Source organism: Macaca nemestrina, chromosome 7 (assembly GCF_043159975.1).
Source record: "Macaca nemestrina isolate mMacNem1 chromosome 7, mMacNem.hap1, whole genome shotgun sequence".
Classification (NCBI taxonomy): Eukaryota; Metazoa; Chordata; class Mammalia; order Primates; family Cercopithecidae; genus Macaca; species Macaca nemestrina.
The window spans coordinates 15,992,309-16,017,923 of record NC_092131.1 but is presented as its reverse complement, the minus strand read 5'-3'; the positions used below and the strand labels follow the sequence as shown (position 1 = coordinate 16,017,923).

Here is a 25,615-nt window from a genome sequence, read left to right as displayed (position 1 = left end):
GTCACCATCATGCCTTCTTCATCATCTTTATCTGCACTTCTCTCTCTCTTTCAAGCACTTCGAAGGGTTTCCCTGAGTGGGCTTCAGGAGATCCAGTGTTACTCAAAGTCTAGTATATATTTGGGAGAAGAGAGAAATAAAAAGGCTAGGCTCTAAAGGGTCTTGAATATCTTACTGAGGAATTTGCCCATTAATCCACAGGATACATAGTCGAATAAGCTAGGAACTATTTGTAGTGAGATGAGTTGCTTTTTTCTTTTTTCATTCCCTCCCTCATCATCTTCTTACCTGGATAACTGTTACCCACCAAACTAAGGTAACAATGGGATAATGCCTGGTCACAGATGCTCCACCAAGAGAACTAATCATGAAAGTCTCATTTCTCAGTGCCCTCCCACAAAGCCCTTCCTCAAAACACTCGTCTGCCTCCTCCAAACCCCACTAATCAATGAAACTTCATAGCACTAAAAGACTGACACAGTTGTATTAGAGGTCTAAATGAAAAATATTCAGCACCTAGAGCAGGAGGCAATAGCACCAGTGGGGTCAAAGGAAATCTATGAAGGAGGAAACAAAGAGAGAATCCAAAAACAAAAGGTTTTCCACCAACCACATGATTGGCTCACCCAGGCTGAGCAACTGTTCCAAAGAGGATGAGAGCACATGAAACTGATCAGGATTCAAGAACAAAGGCCCCAAACTCACTGAGAAGAGCAGAGAAACATCTAAACTCCTACTTCTGTGACCTCTGTATGGACTGGAAGAAATGACTCAAACCTGAAGCAAATGACCCTGCATTCTTCTGGACCCATGTCAACTTGCTTAAATTGGAACTCCATTCCCCCAAATTTATTTCCCTACATGGTTACAAGTTAGGTTGGCCAAAAAGAAGAATTGAGGCAAGATTTGGAAGGTGAAAGTGGAGCAGAGCCACTCCCTCTGAAGATCCTTGTGACTACACATGGTGGCAGACACACAGAGATTCTGGCAGGTTCCAGCTCGTCCTCCTCCCCATGTCTAGCTCTTCTTTCCAACTCCAGTCCCTGCTGGCCAGAGGACCCAAGATGACTCCAGAGCTTGGTGGGAGACCTCCAGAAGTATCAGCTATCTATGGACTTTTCCACAGCTCCTCTCCTGGGTACCACTCCAGCAGTTAGACATGTGCGGCTTCCTAGAATCATTACAAGTTCTGGCCTTACAAGTCCACCTGTACAGGACTTCAGGATGGCTGGTTAGTGACTTTTCTCTAATCCTTCAATTCTGCTTTCAGACCTTTACTTCACCAGTTTCTCACATAATTCTGCAAGAGATTAGTCTCTTATCAGTAAGATTCTAGTGGTTCTGCTTCCCTGATTAAACCCCTCTAATACACCATTCATATTCTTGGCTACCTAGCAATAAGATTATGTGGATTGTACTACCCTTCCCTTCCACCTTTTTTGTTTTGTTTTGTTTTTTAGACAGGGTCTGGAGTGCAGTGGCGTGATCATGGGTCACTGCAGCCTCCACCTCCCAGGCTCAGCTGGTCCTCCCGTCTCAGCCTCCTGAGTAGCTGGGAGTATAGATATGCCAACACACCCGGCTAATCTTTTTTTTTTTTTTTTTTTTTTGTAGAGACAGGGTTTTACCATGTTGCCCAAGCTGGTCTCAAACTCCTGAGCTCAAGCCATCTGCCCACCTTGGCCTCTCAAAGTGCTGAGATTACAGGCATGAGCCTCCATGCCCGACCTCCTTCTCCTACACTATTAAAGGCCAAGTGCTGAAGTTATTTATATATAGGAACTACAGAAATTTGGGTAACAATTATGCCCTGGTGGTAGTCTCCCCATAAGAGGGTGACTGGTTGCCCACTGCCTTCACATTGAATTTACGTAATAGAAGAACTGACTTTCAGTTTTTCAAGCTTAGAAACTTGCTCCTTTTCTCTTTTAGCATACTGAGTAAATCTCTCTTGAAGAAGGAAGTTTGGTCAGGCTCACCAGAAGTAGACAACAGTATGTCTGTCTATTAATATAGAATGAGAAATAGGATTGTTGCAAGGCCCAAACATGTGTATTTTTTTGCCAAAACACTATGCCCTGAAGAAATAGCTATCCAGGAAGCTAAATGATAACCAAAAGGTTGCCTGATCAGGGAAATGGAATGAAAATTAGGAGAGTTGGGAGTAATATTGAATGTTAGCATTGAGTTATGATAGCTACCATCAATACTACAGAAGGGACTAACCTGTCAAAGTTGCAGATAAGCTATGTGGTTCCACTTTCTGGAGCCACAGTCCTAGTCATATTCCTTCTTTTTAGTAGGTTACAGTATTGGCCCCAGGACTTCATCGTGTACTGTATCCATGCCCATATCCAAAGCCTATGACTTCGAAGTTCCTTCCACTGAAGGAGTGGAGTTTATTTCCCTACCCCTTGATTTTGGGTTCAGCCATGTGACTTGCTTTGGTCAATAGAATGAAATGGAAGTAATTGTGTTCAAGTTCTGCACTTAGGCCTTAAGAGACTTCATGTGTTTCTGCTTGCCTTCTTGTACTTCTACAAATGCTAGAAGACTTCCCTGGGCCAGCCAGCTGGTCCAAGGAGGGTAAGACACCCTAAAGCAGAGTCATGCCAGGTAAACCCAGCTTAGAACAGCTAATCCCCAGCTGCCCAGCAAGCATGAGAAATAAAAGATGATTTTTTTTTTTTTTTGTACCATGGCATTTTGGGGATATTTGTTACACAGAAATAGTGACCTGACATATCCTCCCACCATGATTTTCTGGAATAGGGAAAATCTAACCCCGTCATGGCCCCAGAGTTCCAGACCAATGTTCCCAGGACTCCTCTCGAAGTCACTAGGCAGCACCAATTTAGCCAATGGTAAGTTAAAAGATTCAGTTTCTCACACTCAATACAATTCTACTTGGAATTTTCTGTCCTTTGGGTTAGATATAAAATCTAAATATTTGTTAATAGCAGAGATGAGAAAGATTTAACAACTTTTCAGAAAGTTACTTCTGAATATTAGTGATTGTACATGCCACTCAAAATCACTGTGTGAAATAACATTCGAAGCCTATCATTTGTAACTTCTGCTTTCATCAGAGCTTTAGGAAAATACCTATGCCCAGCAAAAACCCCAGGCAGTTTTAGGACGCCAAAGCTTTCTTCATCTGTCTTTAAACCTGCTCCACATCCATAAAGATAATTCATGAATAAATGTGGTTGGCAGATGAACCAAATATTCAAGGACATCTTTTTTAAGCCTTTAGTTAAGACCTTTCGTTTGTTAGTTTACACATTAGTCTCTCTATGAATTAGAAGTGGAGGGAGGGGCTCAAAATGCTTTATAATCCTATTTTTTTCAGACATTCCTTCTTTCTCCACCACTCCCAGCCCTTCACTATCTTCCTCCACCCTTCTAGCTAATGACAGGACTAATGATGTTGGGATAGTTTTTGAGGAAATGTGGGAGGTCTGTAATACATTTCCTACTTGACGTGGGTTACATTTTTACCAGAAGAAAGGAAAAAAGAAAACAATGCAAATATATTTCCAGCACAGCTGGGCGGCAGCTCCATAAAGTGGCTTTTAAAGAGCTATCCCATTGCCCTGCGAGTTGACAGCACTCCAGGGAGGGGACAGGGTCTGTGAGGGCCAGAGAGGCATACCCTTCCATTCCTGAGAAACATCCCCTCAGGAAACGATTTGGCATTTCCTACAAAACATGAACTTGTTTGGCAGCCTGACCAACTCATCACCCCTGTTCATCTCATATTGCATGCCTGATTAATAACAATGACATAGTGAATACAACTTCAGTAGGAAAGCAGGGAGGAAGAGCCAAACAACACCGTTGTCAAACAAACACGCATGCGCACGTGCCCACAGACTCACTCACACACCCCAATATATAAAGCCACTCTTTAAATGTTGGGAAATATAAAAATGCTTCCATCAAAACCATATTATGGGCCCAATGTGGTGGCTCATGCCTGTCATCTCAGCATTGTGGGAGGCCGAGGTGGGCAGATCGTGAGGTCAAGAGATCGAGACCATTCTGGCCAACGTGGTGAAACCCCGTCTCTGCTAAAAATACAAAAATTAGCTGGGCGCGGTGGCACATGCCTGTAGTCCCAGCTACTCAGGAGGGTGAGGCAGGAGAATCGCTTGAACCCAGGAGGCGGAGGTTGCAGTGAGCCAATATTGCACCACTGCATTCCAGCCTGGGTGACAAAGCAAGAGTATGTCTCAAAAAAAAAAAAAAAAAAAAAAGCCATCTTATGTTACTGGGAGGGACCAGGGTTGAAGATTACTTCCTTTCTCCCGTCCAAATAGTACATCGACATACTTGGGGATGATAATAGCTGTCATTCTTCATGGACCTACTACGTGCCAAACACTGTGTTAATGGTCCATATAAGTAAGTGTATATACATTGGCTGGGTGCGGTGGCTCATGCCTGTAATCCCAGCACTTTGGGAGGCTGAGGAGGGGGTGGATCACTTGAGGTCAGGAGTTCGAGACCAGCCTGGCCAACATGGCAAAACCCCATCTCCACAAAAAATTAGTGACATGGCGCACACCTGTAATCCCACCTACTTGGGAGGCTGAAGCAGGAGTATCACTTGAACCCAGGAAGTGGAGGTTGCAGTAAGCAGAGATGGTGCCACTGCACTCCAGCCTGGGCAGCAGTGTGAGTGAAACTCCATCTCAAAACAAATAAATATGTTTATACATCTAGTTTAATTCTTGCAACAACCATTTAAGAATTAGTAGGCATTATCTAGAGGTTACAGATAAGTAACTTTTTCAAGATCACAAAGAAGTAATGGTACAGATTGGACTTGAACCCAAAGCTAGGTGTGACTCTAAAGCTCAAGCTCCTTTTGTTAAGTCACAGATTTAGTTGGTAAATTGTAAAGCCTAGACTTAGGGTTGCTTCCTTACTCAAAGCCCAATGAAATTGTCATCTCTTCTGTGGGTTCTTGCCTTGTTCTGGACAAAATTCTTATGGTTACAAATAACAGAAAACCTCTCCAATTAGCTCAAGTAAAAGTCAGGGAATGGTATTCTACTCCTACCCTTACTTTGGGTAAGAAAACAATGGGAACATATTCAGAGAACTGAACAAGCAGGCATCAGAAAGGGCAGGAGCTAAGGTAGCCCAGACACCCTTCAGCCTCGCATTTCATGGAGACTGCTTCTTTTTGCACACCTGCACATCCCAATCAGCTTATCTGAGTCACCATTCTCTCAAAGCTGCAGTCTACACCTGATTCTCTAATTACTTCCTCGATGGTATATTTGTCCAGCCTTTGGGCTCAGGACCCATCTTAGAAGTAAGTGCTTCTCCCCAGTTTTCTGGGGACGAATCTGATTGGCTCAGCTCATATTTTCCGACCAGGCCACACACAAAGTACAAATTGCTGGCTGGTCTATGGTTGGGCACCCGTTGGTCAGATGTTCGCCCTGGTCCACTCAGAGGTAGCTGGGGAGGAGAGGGTGAAGGGATCTGCTGCTGCACCTCTGGGCAGGGAAGTACCCTGAAATCCAGCAGATAGATGCTTAGCTCTTTCTCTCCTTTCTTTTGTAAGACTGTCACACCTGCATTAGGATTGAATTTTAAGTAGCCTCCCATTGCTCTCCAACTGCCCTCTATTTGTTTTCTAGATTCTTGCAGTAACATCTTGTTGTGGTTCTATCTGCAATGCCTTATCAGAGTGCTAAAAACACAGTGGACCCTAAAAAATGATTTGTTGTATTTAGGTAGAGTTCATCGTGGAAAGGACCAAGACAGAAGATCAATAATTTTTTTTTTTAATATCTTCCCTTGTCCACCAAAAGATCATCAAAACTAGAGAGAATATCAAATGCCTGGTGACAAGTCTTCGGCTGCACTGGCTTCACAAGAGCTTATGTGGAGAAGAAAAAGAATTTGAGCCAGAGCAACGAAACTCTAAAGTTGTTTCCAGCTCTCTTACCAAAAGAGGCATCCAGCCCAACAGCTCTCAACCTGGAGTAAAGCTCCCATGTGCCAGGTGGAGCATCCTTGCTTTGATTCCATCCCTTTACTCCCATTCAGAGAATTCTATTTGAATTTAAGTAAATGACTCTTCTGCTATTATTGTGGTAAGCTTGATTCTGCTGTGATTAGAAAAGAACAAAAAATGAACAATTGCAAAACCTTTGTGTTAAATTACTGGTAACAAATTACCGGTAACTTTGTTACAATTGGCATTGTGACTGAGAGCTGTTAGTTAAGGACATTCTGCTGCCCGCAGCTGAGGTGACACTAACTGTATCAATAAGGATGTTTTCAGCCTCAAATAAACAGAAAACCCAATTCAAAAAGGATGCTTTCAGCCCCAAATAACAGAAAATCCAATTCCAATGGTCATAAAAACAAGGAAGGCTGGGCGTGGCGACCCATGCCTGTAATCCCAGCACTTTGGGAGGCCGAGGTGGGTGGATCATGACGTCAGGAGATCGAGACCATCCTGGCTAACACGGTGAAACTCCATCTCTACAAAAATACAAAAAATTAGCCGGGCATGGTGGCAGGCGCCTGTAGTCCCAGCTACTCGGGAGGCTGAGGCAGGAGAATGGCGTGAACCCAGGAGGCAGAGCTTGCAGTGAGCCAAGATCATGCCACTGCACTCCAGCCTGGGTGACAGAGCAAGACTCCGTCTAAAAAAAAGGAGGCTGGGTGTGGTGGCTCAGGCCTATAACCCCAACTCTTTGGGAGGCCAAGGCAGGTGGATCACCTGAGATCAGGAGTTCAAGACCAGCCTGGCAACATGGTGAAACCCCATCTCTACTAAAAAATACAAAAATTACCCGGGCATGGGGGTGGGCACCTGTATGTAATCCCAGCTACTCAGGAGGCTGAGGCCAGAGAATTGCTTGAACCTGGGAGGCGGAGGTTGCAGTGAGCCAAGATCATGCCACTGCACTCCAGCCTAGGCAACAGAGCAAGACTCCATCTCAAAAAAAAAAAAAAAAAAAAAGGAAATGTTTTAGTTTCTGTAATGGTTTAAATTGTCCACAATTCTTTGAAACTCCTTTCAACAAAAGCTGGAAACTGTGTCCTCTGAACTGCATCTAGGCTAACCATAGTGACTGATCAACCAGCAAAGTACAGTGAAAATGATACTATATGATGGCTGATGCTAGGTCATAAAATGTGATGCAGTTTCTACATAGTTATCTTTGTGTGCTTACTCTTGGAATTCAGCCACCATGCTGTGAGGAAGCCTGCGCAGTTTGTGGAGACCCACATGAAGAGGGCCACGTAGAAAGGAATGAGGCCCATGACCTTCACATCTGACTGAGCCAGCATTGACTTTCCAGTTTGTGAGGGAGCCGTCTTGGAAGTGGATTACCCCGGGTCCTGGCTAAGCTGCGCCACCTCACCCCTTGTCGAGTAGATCCAAGCCTTTCCCACTCAGCCCTGCCCACATTGCAGATTCATAAACTAAATAACGATAAAATGCAGTTGTTTTGAGCCACTGTTTGGGAAAAGTTTGTTGCACAACAATAGATAACTAATATGGTTAACCTATGAGGAAATCCAAAGATAGATCAGCCTTCAGACTCATTTATTTCCAATTCAACCATTTAGCATTGAGTGTTTTCCTTCCCTTTTCTCTGTTCTGCATTGTGTAAGTTTCGTCCTTAATCTAGTTCCATTTGTAGTTGTAGAATGACTGCCAGGGGAAGACCCTCCTCCTTCAACTCAGGTGAAGAGAATAGAATAAATTCTCCTGGAATGCTCTTAAGAGAAAGTAACTTTCCCAGAAGCCAGCAAACCTCTCCTCTTATCTCTTTGGCCAGAATTAGGTCACATGCTTACTTTTGAACCAATACTGGCAAAGAGGATAAGATATCATTTTGACTGATCAGGCCTATCCCTTAAATTGAGACCAGTTTCCCAAACCACATGGCTGCTGCTTATGGGATAGAATGGATGTTGGGAAAGTCGCTTCACCAATTTAAGATATCTGAAAGAAGGGACAGGTAAATGAGAAAACCCTCAGGTGGTGACCAGCCCAGGCACATAACTAAGAGAGAACCCACAGGATTAGGAGTATCCTGGGTAAGCCAGTCGAGGGTCTAGCATGATACAGATTGTCTACTTTGAAGACCCACGTGACTGCAGATCCTCCCTTTTCCCCTTTTCTGGCATTTCCTATTTTTGTTAACTGCCTTACCTTCTTCAGCCATCTGCATATTTATTCCAGCTCCCTTGCCTAGTGGGAGGAAAATGCACTATTCAACTTCTGGTAACTTTATTCCAATTTCTCTCTGAAGAAAAACCTCCTGACATATGTAAGGGTTGGTCTCATTATTTTTCCCATTTTTGCCAATGAAATAACTAAGGCTTTATGATAGTCTTGGGAAGATTACTTCTCCTCCCTGGATCTGTCTACTCACATGAAAAATGAAGGGAGTAGACCAGAAGATTAATAACCTCTCAAGCTCCAGGAGTTTCTGTACTCTTCCTCCTGTCTTTTCCAAGATGACTTCAGCCGTGGCTGAAAATTCGTGTCGTTTGTTGCTGCGATGCTGTATGCCTAGCTCTTCTTCGTAGTCATCATCTCTCCAACATTCACTATTTTGCTTTCACTGCTTTGGGCCATATGCAAATCCTGCCTTCCTTTTTCACTTTTTGGGCAGGCTGTCACTAAAAGTAATGAGGATTCCTTAATTTTCTACATGGCTTTTTCCTGTTTCTACCTTTGACCTTGTGCTGCCTCCGTTAAACACAGCACAACAGTGTAATGGAGTTCAGCGAACATTTCATTTCCAGAAATTTAATAGGATATTTCATGAAAAAAACATTTGTGTGAATTAAGTATAGGAGACAGAGTCGACATCTGCTTTTAGTCTCATCATGAGGCCCACTCTTCCTCCATTCCAAAGTTGCGTGGCCGCTGTGACTTCCCACTATTGCACTTCCCCAGTCAGAGTTGATTGGTTCATGAGATGGTATCTAACCCAAGGCGATCAATCAAAATCCTTCCCTAGAATTTTTTTTTAAACTATAACTAGAAAAAAACAGTCAGTCCTCTTTGTAGTAACAGAAGACACTTTAGGTAGAAGAGGTCAATCCATAATAACAGACTGTGAAGTTGATGTGCCGAGAGAAGTAAAGATAAGAGATGGTGAAGGATTCCAAAGGCATTAGATTTCTTGGTTGCATTCTTGGTTGAATTCACCTCTACTTTTCCCCTAGTACTAGTACACAAACCACACCAGGTATAAGCCCATAACTAATATATTTTACCTAAGTTAATACATGTTTAGTTCTTGTCACTTAAACACAAGAGATTTAATATGAGTACTGAGAAAACTGTGTCCCTATAAGATTCTTTAGAACTGAGTCTAGCATTTTTATTCGACTGTGATTTGCATACATTTTTATTTTCTTTAATTGCTTGCCTCTGAGTATTTGTTTATGGAATTAAAGATTGGGTTTAGAGGCCAGGCACAGTCACAGCGGCTTATGCCTGTAATCCCAGCACTTTGGGAGGCCGAGGTGGGTGGAGCACCTGAGGTCAGGAGTTTGAGACCAGCCTGGCTAACATGGTGAAACACTGTCTCTACTGAAAGTACAAAAAATTAGCTGGGCGTGGTGGCATGCGACTGTAATCCCAGCTACTCAGGAGGCTGAGGCAAGAGAATCACTTGAACCTGGGAGGTGGAGGTTGCAGTGAGCCCAGATCACGCCATTGCGTGCCAGCCTGGGCAAGAGTGAAACTCCATCTCAAAAAAAGAAAAGAAAAGAAAAGATTGGGTTTAAAAAATGGGATTTAGAGGCAGAAAACCTGAGTTGAAGTTCGGGCATTAATACTTTTTAAACATGATGACATTGCAAGAGCTTCCCTGAGCCTCAATCTCTTTCCTAAAAAAAAAAAAAAGAAAAAAAAAGGGACAATTAAAATTGTTGCCTTAGCAACCTCTCAGAGTCATGATGATAATCAAAATAAAAATTGGGGAGGTATGGGGCCATATTCATCTTTGCATTTCCAACGTCTACTTTAAAGCCTAGGACAGTGTAGTACATACTGAATAAATATTTGGTGAATGAAAGAAAAAACACAAAAGTATTTTATACACTATAAAGCGGGGATCCCCAAACCGCTGGCCTTGGATCAGTACCAGTCTGTGGCCTATTAGGAACCAGGCCACACAGCAGGAGTTGAACAGCAGGTGAGCAAGTGAAGCTTCATCTGTATTTACAGCCTCTCCCCATCACTCATATTGCCACCTGAGCTCCGCCTCCTGTGAGATCAGTGGCAGCATTAGATTCTCATAGGAGCACAAACCCTACTGTGAACTGCACACATGAGGGATCTAGGTTTCATGCTCCTTACGAGAATCTAATACCTGCCCAGGCACAGTGGCTCACGCCTGTAATCCCACCACTTTGGGAGGCCAAGGCGGGCAGATCGTGAGGTCAGGAGTTCAAGACCAGCCTGGCCAACATTGTGAAACCCCTTCTCTACTAAAAATACAAAAATTAGCCAGGTGTGGTGGTGGGTGTCTATAATCCCAGTGACTCAAGAGTCTGAGGCAGGAGAATTGCTTGAATTTGGAAGGTGGAGGTTGCAGTGACCTGAGATTGCCCCACCGCACTCCAGCCTGGGTGACAGAGCAAGACTCCATCTTGAAAAAAAAAGAAAACAGTTCTAATGTCTGATGATCTATCACTGTCTCTCATTACCCCCAGGTGGGACCATCTAGTTGCAGGAAAACAAGCTGAGGGCTCCCACTGATTCTACATTATGGTGAGATATATAATTATTTCATTATATATTATAATGTAATAATAGAAATAAAGTTCACAATAAATGTAATGTGCTTGAATCATCCCCAAACCATCCCCTCACCCCTAGTCCATGGAAAAATTGTCTTCCATGAAACTAGTCCTGCTGCAAAAAGATTGGGGACCACTGTTCTAAAGGACTATTTAAATGCGAATTATATAATGAAGACCACTTTACAATAATATAGGGTGTGTATAAATATTAATATTGGCAACTTACATTGGTCTTGGGCTGAATGACAATTTCAGTGTCATGAACAGAGCTTCCTGTAAACAAACTGCAAAGTGAGTGGAATTTGTGGACAGTACCTCTCCAACCTTTCTTTGGTTGTTCTCCCTCTGTTTGGTCTAAATAGTGTCTCTGGTCCCAAGTTCTGTAAGTGGCCAGTGCTCTAGAGCTGTTTGATGCTGTTGCGGTAGCATCGGAATGAAGAAGGAGGTTTTAAAAATCACCTAAGGCTCTTTCACTTATAATTAGCACATAACCTTACCTGTCCCTTTGAAGTATCACTATGGCTGAGGCTCCCACAAAATTCTCAGGCTGAAAATTGCTTATTTATAGCTCCTTTTTCTCTTCCCAAATGCCTATGTAAAATTATTCAAAGAAGACATGCAGATCCAAGAAGCACACTAGCCTGGTGCCATTCAGCATATGGGCAAACAGACCTCCACACTGTATTATGCCACCAGTGTTTATCCTGAATCATCATGAAGTAAAACTCTATACATGGAGTCTAGCTACTAAGACAAAAAGTGGTCCACACTTTATTTTTAGCATCCATCAAAATGAATAAAGTTATTTAAAGGTTTAGTGCTTCAAAAAGTATTATCTGAATTATCTGAAGTACATTTCCCAAAATGATTCATTTTCTAACTATTCAAGATAGCCTTAGTTTTCAAGTATCATTGCTCATTCAATGGTTCAATAAGTTAATCACGGGTTCTAGATTCCCATAATGTAAATTTCACAATCCTTAACATTATACAGTAGGTGAAAACAGACAGCCTCCCAGCAATAGGCATATTCTATTGGAATAAAAATGCAGCCAGGCGTGGTGGCTCATGCGTGTAATCCCAGCACTTTGGGAGGCCGAGGTGGGCAGATCACCTGAGGTTGGGAGTTCGAGACCAGCCTGACCAACTTGGAGAAACCCTGTCTCTACTAAAAATACAAAAAAAAATCAGCCAGGCATGGTGGTGCATGCCTGTAGTCCCGGCTACTCGGGAGGTTGAAGCAGGAGAATCGCTTGAACTCGGGAGGCGGAGGTTGTGGTGAGCGGAGATCATGCTATTTCACTCCAGCCTGGGCAATGAGAGTGAAACTCCATCTCAAAAAAAAAAAAAAAAAAAAAAATATATATATATATATATATGCTCTGCCTCACTAGCCTTAACTTTTTCAATCGGGAAACCTGTCTTTGATCACATTTCCTAAAGCAAAGATTGTTGTGAAAGAATAGATTATCATGAATTTTTGAATTTTGTTACCCCCACCAATAGATCACTAACTTGTTGTTTAAAACAAATGATCTCCCACTTTCCTACCTTAATAGATGTAATATAATGTGTGTGCTTTAATCTTTGCTTGACCAGTGAACCATACCATATCAAGAAAGTTGCATGATATGTTTGAGGAACTGAGAGGGCCAGAGCCACTGGAGCAAGAGAAAGAGAGAGAGAAGGGTAGGAAGAGAGGGCAGAAAAACATGGGGTAGAGTTGGCCTGGCCCAGTGGCTCACGCCTGTAATCCCAGCACTTTGGGAGGCTGAGTGGGTGGATCACGAGGTCAGGAGATTGAGACCATCCTGGCTAACACAGTGAAACCCCGTCTCTACTAAAAATACAAAAAATTAGCCAGGCGTGGTGGTGGGCACCTGTAGTCCCAGCTACTTGGGAGGCTGAGGCAGGAGAATGGCATGAACCCAGGAGGAGGAGCTTGCAGTGAGCCGAGATCACACATCTGTACTCCAGCCTGGGCGACAGAGCGAGATTCCATCTAAAAAACAAACAAACAAACAAAAAGGAACATGAGGTAAAGGAGATGGCATGGCTGTTATTAAACATTTGCTGCTACTCTAAATAGGCTGAGAAGCCATTGGAGAGTTTGGAGTTGAGGAATGACATGAACTGATTTTTTTAGTACAGATCCCTCCAACTGTTGGGTTGAGAATAGAGTGGAAGGGACAGGGGCAGAGGTGAAGGCAGAGGGACCAGGTAACTGATTCTGCCTATAATCAAGGTGAGAGAGGAAAGTGGCTGGGACTCAGAGTGTAGGAGTGAAGGTGCCAGGTATGAGGGTTAAATGATATAACATATGCACAGCATGATAATTGGCACAGTCAGTCCCCAGTAGATGTTCACTATGATAACAGCATTCTGAACAACAAGACCCAGTAGTAGATGGTTGGTTCATTGCATGGCAGACCCAGGTAAGTGATTACAAACTAGGTAGTCGATGTCAGAATTAGAAAAGGAACTTTTTGAACATTTCTGCATGTATCAATTGAAGTGAAATTGAGTCAAAAGTAAGAGTTCATGCTGCCCTTCATTGAATTCTCTGCTTGGATTTTTTTTTTTTTTAACTACACACACACACACACACACACACACACACACACACACACAATCTGTGATCAAAAAAGTTATTGAAGTGCCGTGGTTGCCCAGAATTCAGCCTGACCTTGCAGCACTCCTAGTTATTAAAAATCATTTCTATGGGCTTACATTTTTTGGTTTAACAAGCACAAGAGGCCATGAACTCTTAATATCTGAAGCAAACGTGTTAAACATCTGGGATCTGGCATAAGCTTCTCCTGTGGGATGCATTGTTTGTGCAAACTTTTATTGAATTAAAAAAAAAAAGTAAGTACTGAGTTTCAAAATATTCGTGTAACCTAGTAAGAATATTTCTCTGAATCCAGAGTCAAAATACAGAGTTTTAAAAACTGATTTATAAACTTAAATTTAAAATTAGGTTAGAAGTCTGTTCTTAAAAAACAGCATGGTTTTGAAGTGGAACCAAACTTCAGCTCTAGCTCTAACAGCAGATGGCTGATCTAAGTTAAATAGGTTTTTCCAGGCTAAAGGCACAGCTTCTGACCACTCTAAGAAAGCCATGGGGTTTGCAGGAAGGGTACTGGCCTAGAGTTTAGGGCAAGTTCTGTGACAAACACAGATAATCTTGGGCAACTTACTTTACCCTGGGCTTGATTTTCCTTATTTTCTATAGAAACTGGAAGGAAAAATACTTACCCATGGATCTTAGAAATGTACGAGGATAAGAAATAAAATAAAATAATAAGTGACAGAACTTTTAAAAGTTCTACACATAAGATGAGGAGGAGGAGGAGGGGGAGGGGGAGGAGGAGGAGAAAGAGGAGGTGGAGGAGGAGGAGAAGGTGAAGGAGGAGGAGAAGGAAGTGGGGGGGGAGGGGGAGGTAGAACATACGAGATTCCTATTTGAAGATGCAAAAGACCAAACAAACTGAACAAAGCTTTTTAATGAAGAAAGACTAAGGGTTGTCTTTGGAGTGTTCCTCTAGGGAGGGACAACCTCTTGTATTCCTTTAGTATCTCCTTGAAGTGTTCAGGGAAGCATCCGGACACAGGGGACAGTCTTATCCATCTAGAGTAACTGACAGACGAACAGGTCCCTCTCGACTTTCACAATCCATAGCCTGAACATTCTGAGAAGTAAGAGAGAGCAAAGCCTGGCTCAGCCCACCCCATTGCCTCTGCTAGACTGAAGGACAGGAAATAGAGAAGGAGCCAGTCCTCCCCAGAAAGGGACAGGGATAGCTTTTTAAACTCACCTCTCCCTTCTGACAGGAGGCTGCTATTCCTTGCAATGTATTTTTGTGCAGCTGAGGATCTGGAGGGTTTCTGACCTGAACAGTGGGCTGGGAGCTGAGTGTGGGAGCTGGAGTTCTGCATAATAGAGTAGGATGAATTTGGAGTTTGGGGACTCTGTAGAAAGAGGAGATGAAGAAACAAGTTGAGTCGGGGAAAGGAAAGTGGGAACCAGTGGAACAGCAGGGATGGAGAGCTGAAAAGCAGGTTCCCTTCTGTCCTACCCTCCACTCTCAAATCCTCAGTAAATTTGCCTACACACCCAAATGCAAATGGAATGTATTCATTTCTAGGGCTGCTGTACAATGTACCACAAACCGAGTGACTTAAAACAACAGACGTTTATTCTCTCACAGTTCTGGAGGCCAGAAGTCCAAAATCAAGGAGTCAGCAGGGCCATGCTCCTTCCAGAGGCTCTAGGGGAGAATCCTTCCCTGCCTCTTCCTAGCTTCTGTTGGTCATGTAAATCCTTGAAGTTCCTTGGTTTATAGCCTCAAAACTCCAACTCTGCTTCCATCTTTGCATGGCTGCCCTCTTCTCTGTGTATCTTTGTGTGTCCTTTTGTAAGGACATCAGTCATTGGATGTAGAGCTAACCCTATTCCAGCATGACCTCATCTTAACTTGACTAATTACATGTGCAGAGATCCTGTTTCCAAATGAGGCCACATTCCATGTGGACGTATATTTTCGGGAGGACACTATTCAACTCACTACAGTGCTGTTTATTTTTGTTCTTATGGAAATCAAGTAAGAAGTAGAATCTCATCTCAGGGGCAACTGGCAAGGGACGATTGGATGGTGGGGGACAAGGGGAGTTGTGGCGGTGGTAAAATGGCCTGTGAACCAAACGAATCCAAGGGAAGTGCCGAGGTTGGAGTCAGAAGTGACCACAAAAATAAAAGCCCCCTCCACTTCCCATGGGAGTTTTAGAAGTGTGGGAAGACTTTGGAATTCCACAGGGCATGGAGTAAGTTCAAAGCAATATCATCCAGATCTCAAAGGCCAGGAAACCACAGCTGACTTCTGGGTTACAAATAAAACAAAGACATATGAGAGAGGAGAAAAAAAGATGAAGCAGAAGGAAGGACAAACGGTGGAGAGATGAACATGAAAGACAGATGAGTTTTTTGAAGAGAGACAAGGGAGGGAAAATCACCAGTTCTTTGGGGTCAGGGTTAAGGCTCTAGCACCTGGCATATAAAAGGTATTCAAGATATGTTTAGGGGCCAGGCATGCTGGCTCACACCTATAATCCCATCATTTCAGGAGGCTGAAGTGGGTGGATCACTTGAGATCAGGAGTTTGAGACCAGCCTGGCCAACATGGTGAAACGCTGTCTTTACTAAAACATACAGAAATTAGCTGGGCATGGTGGTGCACACCTGTAGTCCCAGCTACTTGGGAGGCCAAGGCACGAGAATTGCTTGAACCCAGGAGGCGGAAGTAGTTACAATGAGCTGAGATCGCGCCATTGCACCCCAGCCTGTGTGACAAAGTGAGACCTTGTCTCAAAAAAAAAAAAGAAAAAAAAAGTAAGTTTAGGGAAGGAAAAAGGAAGATAGGGAGGAGAGAGAGCTGTGCCTGGGAGGCCTCATGTGGTGTCACTAACAATTGCCTCCCCTGTCCCCAGAGCTGTCTATATTGTGGCTGTTTGTTCATGACCCTAATTAATGTCAAAGCCCAGAGTGCCATGTGGGAACCCTCTCTGCACCACAGGTCTTTAGACTGAAGAGGCAGCAGTCCCTCTTCCACCAAGGCCTCTGGAGTCTCTCCATCCTTTTCCAATGGTGCTTATTCTATCTAAACTCTCATTTGAGTGGCCACATATCCTGGCCTCTTTGTGGTTTTTGCTGTCCCTAGTGCCACCAGAGTTTACCCTACCTTGAAAGGTCACAGAAGTGGTCTAAATTAGGGAATATCCTTCAACACAAAAAGGCAAGGAGAGCCCTGTGGATTAAGCCAATTGTTTTTAGATCACTTGAGATACAAGTAGTTAAAACAGCTTAGGATTGGAAAGATCTTGTGGTTTATGAGAAACAGCACTAGACCAAAGGTAGATCAAGCAAGAGACCCATCTGCCAATCTGCCACTCACTCCCAGCCTTCCCTGAAGCTAGTCAATCCCCAACTCCAACCTCAGAGTCCTCATTGTAAAGGCATTTGTCCCTCATGACGGAATTTCTAGATCCTTTCAGTTGTCATGGACTATATTCTATACTTTTCTGGAAGCATTCTCAACAAAATATAATTAAAATTACCTCCCTGGTACACCCATAGTGCATTTCCAGAGGGAAAATGTTGCTAGAGACTCCCTTCCCAGTTTGTAAATAGTGGCCAGGAAATGGGTCTGATTTCAAATCTCTCTGAAATGCAATGAGAGGAAAGCACTGAGGGAATGCTGAAGTGGGGTCACTTTTGTCCCCCAAGTTCCAGGAACCATTTATAAACCGAGTCGTGGCTTGGGTGAATGGCTTGTAAGTTTGAAGTGAAGAAAGATGTAGGGGTACCAGCTGCTTGCTCAGATAACAAGGAAGAAAGACACCAAGCACCTCCACACACATCACCTTATTTCTCAAAAAAACTGGAGGAGGTATTATTATCCCCATTTAACAGATGAGAAAAGTGAGGCTCAAAGAACCTCAGTAAATTAGTCCAGGTCACAAACTAGTAAGTGGCAGGGTTGAGACCTAAATCCAGGTCTATTCAACTCCAATCCCAGCATTCCTTCCACTATTGGCAACAGATTGGCACTATGATGTCCAGTCACCTGAACCACAACAAAATTCCTATAAAGAACCAGAGTGGTACCCAGCCCACTTTTCCAAGTTTGCGTAAAGAACAGAGCCATGCTTTTGAGTTGGGAGTAACAGCTGTTTGGGCAGGGACCAGAGCAAGAAATTGTTCATGCAGGGATATTTAACCAGCTCAGTGCCCAGAACAGAGTGGAAGCTTAAAGAATATTTGGGTTTTTGTTGTTGTTGTTTGTTTGTTTTTTGAGATAGGGTATTGCTCTGTTGCCCAGGCTGGAATGCATTGGTGCCATCATGGCTCACTGCAGCCTCAACTTCTTGGGCTTAAGTGATCCTCCCACTTCAACCTCTTGAGTAGCTGGGACCACAGGCATGCACCATTATGCTTGGCTGATTCTTTCCTCCTCTTCCTCCTCCTCCTCCTCCTCCTTCTGCTTCTTCTGCTTCTCTTTCTTTTTCTTTTTTTTTCTTTTTTTTTGGTAAAGATGGGGTTTCACCGTATTTCCTAGGCTGGTCTCAAACCTCTGGCCTCAAGCAATCCACCAGCCTCAGCCTCCCAAAGTGCTGAGATTACTAGCATGAGCCACCACTCCCAACCAAGAATATTTGTTGAGAAGTTGAGTAAATACAGGATTCAGGGTTGACATCGACATCTTTTCTTTCTTTTTTTTTTTTTTTTTTTTTTGAGACAGAGTCTTGCTCTGTCGCCCAGGCTGGAGTGCAGCGGTGCGATTTTGGCTCACTGCAAGCTCCGCCTCCCGGGTTCACGCCATTCTCCTGCCTCAGCCTCCCCAGTAGCTGGGACCACAGGCGCCCGCCACCACGTCCGGCTAATTTTTTGTATTTTTAGTAGAGACGGGGTTTCACAGTGTTAGCTAGGATGGTCTTGATCTCCTGACCTCATGATCTGCCTGCTTCGGCCTCCCAAAGTGCTGGGATTACAGACGTGAGCCACCACGTCCGGCTGACATCGACATCTTCTGCAGGTTACCAAAGAAGGATCTGAGGCTCAGAGAGGCCAGATGACTTGCCCTAGGTCACATAGCAGAGAGAATTGGATAAAGAACCAAAGATGTCTAGACTTCAGACAGAGATCTTCCTTCACATCACCATAACTCCTCTGGCCAGGAGAATTTTTCCTGTACATTTTAATTAAATGCAGTATACTTTGAGCCAAATGATTGCTAACCTCCAACTGAGAACACTTATTTGCCTAATGAGTTCTTTAGCAAAAGACTCTGCTGCTTCAGGATGCAGAGATAGCTTGGTTAATGCATGTTTCAGTTTTCATATTATGCTATGAGTCATTTTTGTTTATCTTAGAATTCTTTCCTCATCTGTTGTGTGTGGTGGCCCCAGTCACCAGGGATAGGAACTTTGTCACTCACTCAGGAAGTGATGGACTGACTCCCTGTGAGTGGATGAAGAAACTGCTTTCATAAGCGTGGTCATGCGGATCAAAGTGTGGGTCCTCTACACATGTTCCCAATTAACTGTGGCCATCCCATTCCGTGTCCCTTGCACTCTCCAGCATAGTTTCTAATCCTTTAACAGCCCAAACAACAAGAGGGAAGCCCAGCCCAGCCAAAACAAAAGCAGAAAACAGCCAAAGGAAGATGAAAACATCCTAGTGATTAGTGAGAGAGATCCAAATATCCCAGTATCTGGAGCCACCTCGGGGTACTGGGATATTTGGAGCTTCTCACTGCAGGGGGTCGCCTCATCTGCACCCAGTGTCACTTCCCACAAGGACCCCAGAGCTCAGTCTGTAGCACTAGACTCTGTGCTTTGATACACACTGCTGGCCATCTTCACAATACCTTCACCCAAATGTGGCCATCTTCAATTCAGCATGTTTCATTTGTCAAACTGTGTAGTTAAGATCTATCCATTTAACTGTATGTAAGTATTACCTTAACAAAACATAAAAATTTTAAAAAAGAAGCAAGTTTAAAATGACATTCACCTTTCCCTTCTACCAAAACTCTTCCTCCTGAGGTCTTTAGCCCACTCAGGGTGTCCTTTGGCTCCCTAAACCTCCATACCCAATCAATCACCAAGACCTATTGATTCCACCTATTCCATTTCTCTTGAAGCTTTCCCCTTCTCTGCATTTTCCCATCATTGCATTCTGCTCAACCTACTGACACTGACCACCTACTATGGGCCAGGCACTGTGCGAGACTGTAAGTCTACATTATGAACAACACACAAATAGTACCATGCTGGAGTTTGCATTTTAGAACCCCAGGTGGAAACTACACCACAGGGGCACTGGTAATACAAAAGGAGTGACTCCCTCTACACAGGGGTGGGGGCTTGGTGGGCTGCACAGACCACACAGGTCAGGGATGGCTCTGGAAAGTTCCTAGAGAGGCTGATCTCTGTTGAAAGATAAATAGGTATTTGCCAAGTGGGCAAAGAGAAGAACTGCATTCCAGCCAATGAGAAGAGCTCAGACAGGAGCAGCTGGAGGGAGTACCTCAGCCATTCTGGTTTGTCGGGGATGTGTTTGTTTCTTCAAGAATGTGTTCTAAAGGAGGGGAAAGTGGTAGGAGCTGGAACTGGAGAATCAAGCAGGAACCAGATCACGGAAGGTTTTGTCAATCTTATTCAGGAGTTTGAAACTTAGTCTGTGGGCCTGTGGGCAGACGGAATGTCAGTAGAGTTCTAAGTAAGGACCTAGTCAGCCTTACTCTTTAGAAAGATCACTTTAGGAATAATGTTTCTTATGTGAACAACTGCAATTATTTTTCTTAACTCTCATCTCCCCTCCCTCCATATACCATTTCCAAAGTGGAAAACAAGATGATGTGTTTTCCCTAATAAAAGATGGAAACAAAATTAAAACCTCACCACAGCTTCCCATAGCAGACAGCAGCAATTCCAGACTCCAAGGAAAATTGTTCCTGGAGATGTTAATAGTTGTTATGGGGAGTAGGGGGGCTGGGAAAGGGGGGAAATCATTTCCTTGAAAAAAAAAAAAAAGTTGGATTAACCTTTATATGAAATTAAGCAGGTTTCCTTTTCATTGCAGGACTTCTCAGAGGCTTCAATTTTCTAAAATCAACTGTGACTGTTTGAAAAGGGGATTCAGCATTCAAATTCCCCAACTTATTAAACAAGTGAGTTCCTTGATCTTGGAGCGTTGATTAGCATCTTCATGGGCTAGTCTTCTGTGAAATGCTGACCTGCACAGTATGAAGTCCAAACTCAGCCGGGCGCGGTGGCTCAAGCCTGTAATCCCAGCACTTTGGGAGGCCGAGACGGGCGGATCACGAGGCCAGGAGATCGAGACCATCCTGGCTAACACGGTGAAACCCCGTCTCTACTAAAAAAATACAAAAAACTAGCCGGGCGAGGTGGCGGGCGCCTGTAGTCCCAGCTACTCGGGAGGCTGAGGCAGGAGAATGACGTAAACCCGGGAGGCGGAGCTTGCAGTGAGCTAAGATCCGGCCACTGTACTCCAGCCCGGGCGACAGAGTGAGACTCCGTCTCAAAAAAAAAAAAAAAAAAAAAAAAAAAGAAGTCCAAACTCAGCTAGAATAGTGTTCTGAATAATCTAGCCTCAACTTTAATCCCTTCCTGCCATACACACATCCTTGTATCCTCTGTTCCAAGGACACTTGTCTTCTTAGTGCCCTTCCCCTCTCTCTATGCTTGAGGAATTCTGGGTCATCCTTTAAGCCATAGCCAAATAGCAACTCCACTGTGAAAAAGTGGTCTGTAGTGAGGGTTGCAGAGATACAGGTTGATCTGAATCAAGGCTACTGTCCGTGAAACCCTTTATATAGTATGTGGAAATTATTTGGATGAATAACTCTGTAATCTGTGAATCTGTAAAGAGGGATGGACTACATTTTACAAAGCAATTAGGGGTTCTTTGTGACTGGCAAAGAGACTGTGGCCTCTGGAGACTGTGCACTGTCTTGTGTTTAAAGAGACTTCAGTTTTTCCCAGCCTCTCTGCTCTAGATTACATGAAGAACAGAAGCATCATGTCAAGCCACTGGATACCATAATGGAGTGGGACAAAGGGAGTGCTGGAAAGATGTCTGGAAGTCCATGTTTGGGAATGAGTGGGGGTAGCCTGGATCTCTAACAAGGGCTATTGGAATGAAGGAAATTGATTCTAGGATGGAGAGACTGGATATCAAAAAGAACCCGGAGAATGAGTCTTCAGAAGAACAGCCACAAGAAAGTACCATGTTCACATAAGTGGATACAGCTACTTTCTTTTTTAAAGCAGGAACAGGAAGAGGGCAAGTAACAACAATAACAAAAAGCTGTGACTTTGCTCAGGAAGAGATGTTCTAGAGACTGCTTCTGTGTGCTTAGGAGAGAAGAAAAGAGGAATTTAAGGGAGAAGTAATAATGCATAAAAAGCTTTGTACTTTGTCCCTTGGACCCAGCTTTGCTTTCATTGGACAGGACCTAACCCTGACTACCACCTTGCAACTTTGGGATGGAGAACAGGTGAAGGGGAAGGTGGGCCAGTGCAGAGAAAGAAAGAAGAGAGAGAAGAGAGGCAGGGGAAGAAACAAGAGGAGGAAGTGGAGGGAAGCAAAGGCGTCACCAGCTCTTATGCAGAAGTAAACAGGAGCTGGACATGATGGCTGATGCCTGTAATCCCAGCACTTTGGGAGGCCAAGGCGGGTGGATCACTTGAGGTCAGGAGTTCAAGACCAGCCTGGCCAACGTGGTGAAACCCTGTTTTTACTAAAAATACAAAAATTAGCCAGGCCTGGTGGTGGGTGTCTGTAATCCCAGCTACTTGGGAAGCTGAGGCAGAAAGATCACTTGAGCCTGGAAGGCAGAAGTTGCAGTGGGCTACCTGCACTGCAGCCTGGGTGACAGTGAAACCATATTGTTGGGGGAAAAAAAAAAAAAATATATATATATATATATATATATGCATTGCATCTGACTCAGCAACTCAATTTTGTAATTTTAACTAATTTTAAACAGTTGGTCTTAAATTATAGGCTGGGTGTGGTGGCTCACACCTGTAATCCCAGCACTTTGGGAGGCTGAGGTGGGCAGATCACTTGAGCTCAGGAGATTGAGACCAGCCTGGGCAACATGGCAAAACCCCATCTTTACCAAAAATACAAAAAAATCAGCCAGGCAGGCACCTGTGTTCCCACCTACTTGGGAGGCTGAGGTGTTAGGATTGCTTAAGCCTAGGAGATGGAGGTTGCACTGAGCTGAGATCACATCACTGCCCTCCAGCCTGGGTGACAGAGTGAGACTCTGTCTCAAAAAAAAAAGGAAAGCATGGATTCAGAGTTTGACCCGGGGAGGAAGAGGAAGAGAAAGAGAAAGAGAATCAGCCACATCTCCACCTCCTCTTAGTTTTCACCTCAGCCATCAACAGGTTTGTTGGTCTTTGTTGAACCGGCAAAGGAGTGGAGTGGAGCTGAGGGAAATCTGGTGAAAATTAAGATCAAGAGCAGCCTTGAGGCGATTTCCCAGGATGGAAGCCTCCTGCCGCTGCAGATCAAGTGTGAGCAGCACAGGGCGCCTTGGCTCAGCATTTGCTGGAAGGAGCCACTTCCTCTCCTCCCTGCGGCCTGCCCCATCCCTGCAGTCACGCCAAATGAGGCAGCCTGCTTCTTTTTGGTGTGCCTTATTGTTCCAAAACTTCTTGGAGTACACCTGGGAACTCTTCACCACCTACTGATAAAAAATCCCAGCTTTTATGGTGAAAAATGATGTCCCGGATTCTTTTTTTTAATCGCATTGAAGTCCCTAAAAAGATAACACATTCCAAAGTTCCAACAGACCAAAAAAAAAAAAAGAAAAAAGGCCAGAAGCAAAGGAGTCTACCTCTCTGTATGACTTCTAAGTTGAAAAGATCTCCCTGACTAACTATGGTTTTACTGAGAGATGTAGATGATGATTTTAATAATGCCTTTGCTCAACAAAAATGTAACTGTTACTGGCCCATAGGGCTGCTTCTTAGAAAGACTGGTATGGAGAGACTGGCTTAGAAAGACTGGCTGTGTGGAAATGCCAGCCTTGGGGCAGAAACCTCCATGAGATCTTTTTAAAAGTGGAACTAGAACAAAACAAAATAAGACAAAACAAAACTATGAGGTTACAGCATCACCATAAAGATCTAAGGTATCTACATATATCATAGCTTGGTTTCGATGATATTACCAAACAAAACTGGAGTCGGCTTGCCCAGCGCAGTAAGGCCAAACGTTCACATCAAGGTTTTCTAGTGGAAGAAGGAAGGGGATTGATTTACGAGACACCAAGCAAGGAGAATTGAGCAGCTCACGCCTAAGACCTGATCTTCCCAATGGCTTACAAGCAGGGGTTTCTAAAGGCAAGGGTAAACTTCAGGAAAGCGAAGTTACAAGCAAAATTGTAAATTGATACATGGAGGTTATATACCGGTTTGGCCTAAAAAGGTGAGATAGCTTGGAGTTGGGGGCTTACAAGGTCCGAGGTGGATTCAAAAATTTTATTTGCAAAGAAGGGAAGCTTTGTCAAAAGACTTGAGTACGGCAGAAAAGAGTGTGGGGTCTGGCCCGTGGGTGTGACTTCCTCCAGGTCCTTCAGGAAAAAGTTTAGAACAAAGAATGGAGGCCAGGCATGGTGGATCACAGCTGTAATCCTAGCAGTTTGGGAGGCCAAGGTGAAAGGATCACTTGATGCCAGAAGCTCAAGATCAGCCTGGGCAAAAAAGCGAGACCCCAGACCCCATCTCTACAAAAAAAAAAAAAAAAAAAAGTAAACAATTAGCCAGACATGGTGGCACGTGGCTGTAGTCCCAGCTACTTGAAAGGCTGAGATGGGAGGATCACAGGACAGGAGGTCGAGGCTGCGGTGAGCTGTGATTACGCCACTACACTCTAACCTGGGCAACAGAGCCAGACCCTGGCAAAAGAAAAAAAAAAAAAGCCAGAATAAAGAACAGAGGTCAGAATTCAGTCCTCAGTTCTCCCTTATCTGAGGTCTGCATGCCAGGGGATCCATTTGGTAGGGGTCTGGGTTTCTGAAAACAACTCAGGGATATATGTTAAGATGTTACCTTTAGTTTCTACAACTCTAACTTCCCTGACTATTGTTTTAAGCTACTATTACCTTCTTGCTTATCAAGTTGCTCCTTACTTCTCAGGGCTAGCTGGGTGCCTGGAATTTCCCTTGCAGAAACTCAAGATTTTGCTTTATTTCCATGCTTGTTGGGGAGTGGGGGAAGGAGGCCCCTAAAAGGGGTCCCTGCTTTATCTCAGTGATGCCTTTTTTGGTAAGTTTTCAGATGAGGAGATGTAGAACATTCACAAATAAAACAATCCACACTCGCTTGAGGGATAAATTATGAATGGTTCGTACATTAAAACTCCAAAGATCCCAAAGCACCTACCCTATTTTAAAGCACAGTAGCTATTGTGATACAAGCCAGTTTTGCAATGTTAAATTCATTCTGAGTAGAAGATTGGAAAGGAAGACTTAGAAAAAAGGAACAGGTTGAAACCAAAACAATCCTCTCCAAACGAAAACTTATTTTAAACAGAATCAAGTGATCCAATGACTCTGTGGCCTTAAATCAATATTAATTAATTTCTCAAATCCTAATAAGTAGGTATCATGACACTGGTATTTGCATGTGTGTACAATTTACCCTGCCTTCATCTTTTTTTTTTTTTTTTTTTTTTTTTTTTTTTTTTTTTTTTTTTTGAGACAGAGTCTCACTCTGTCACCCAGGCTGAAATGCAGTGGTGCAATCTCGGCTCACTGCAACCTCTGCCTCCTGGGTTCAAGCAATTCTCCTGCCTCAGTCTCTGAGTAGCTGGGATTATAGGTGTGTGCCACCACTCCCACCTAATTTTATACTTTTAGTAGAGACGGGTTTCACCATATCGGCCAGGCTGGTCTCGAACTCCTGGCCTCAAGTAATCTGCCCACTTCAGCCTCCCAGAGTGCTGGGATTACAGGCATGAGCCCCTGTGCCTGGCCCCCCTGCCTTCATCTTTACATTATTGCTCAAGAATATTCCAAATTCCTGAAAAAGTCACTGCCTGTCAACATGCAGTTCCCCTCTGAAAGAACACCAATAATGGCAATTCAGTAGATCATTCCTGTATTGACACCTATTTTTTCACTTTAATGATTTATTTCTCTGATGGCTGCTGGCTAAGACTCATTATTAAGAACCATTAGTAAGTCAGACATTCTAACTTGAGGCT

At 43.7% G+C, this 25,615-nt stretch overlaps 1 protein-coding gene and 1 long non-coding RNA gene across 9 annotated transcripts in view; one reads left to right on the top strand and one right to left on the bottom strand.

Annotated features, from left to right (window-relative positions):
• LOC105467548 (uncharacterized) overlaps positions 1-25,615 on the top strand; it is a 143,227-nt gene that overhangs the window by 105,754 nt on the left and 11,858 nt on the right. For all 8 annotated transcript variants that reach the window (XR_011625628.1, XR_011625627.1, XR_011625626.1 and 5 more), the window contains exons 3-4: positions 10,720-10,777; positions 20,453-20,540. This is a non-coding gene — a long non-coding RNA (uncharacterized lncRNA). The remainder of the gene's footprint in view (positions 1-10,719; positions 10,778-20,452; positions 20,541-25,615) is intronic.
• The window catches only part of LOC105467547 (tandem C2 domains, nuclear), a 128,725-nt gene that overhangs the window by 101,194 nt on the left and 1,916 nt on the right, over positions 1-25,615 (bottom strand). The gene's annotated exons all lie outside the window — the stretch shown is intronic.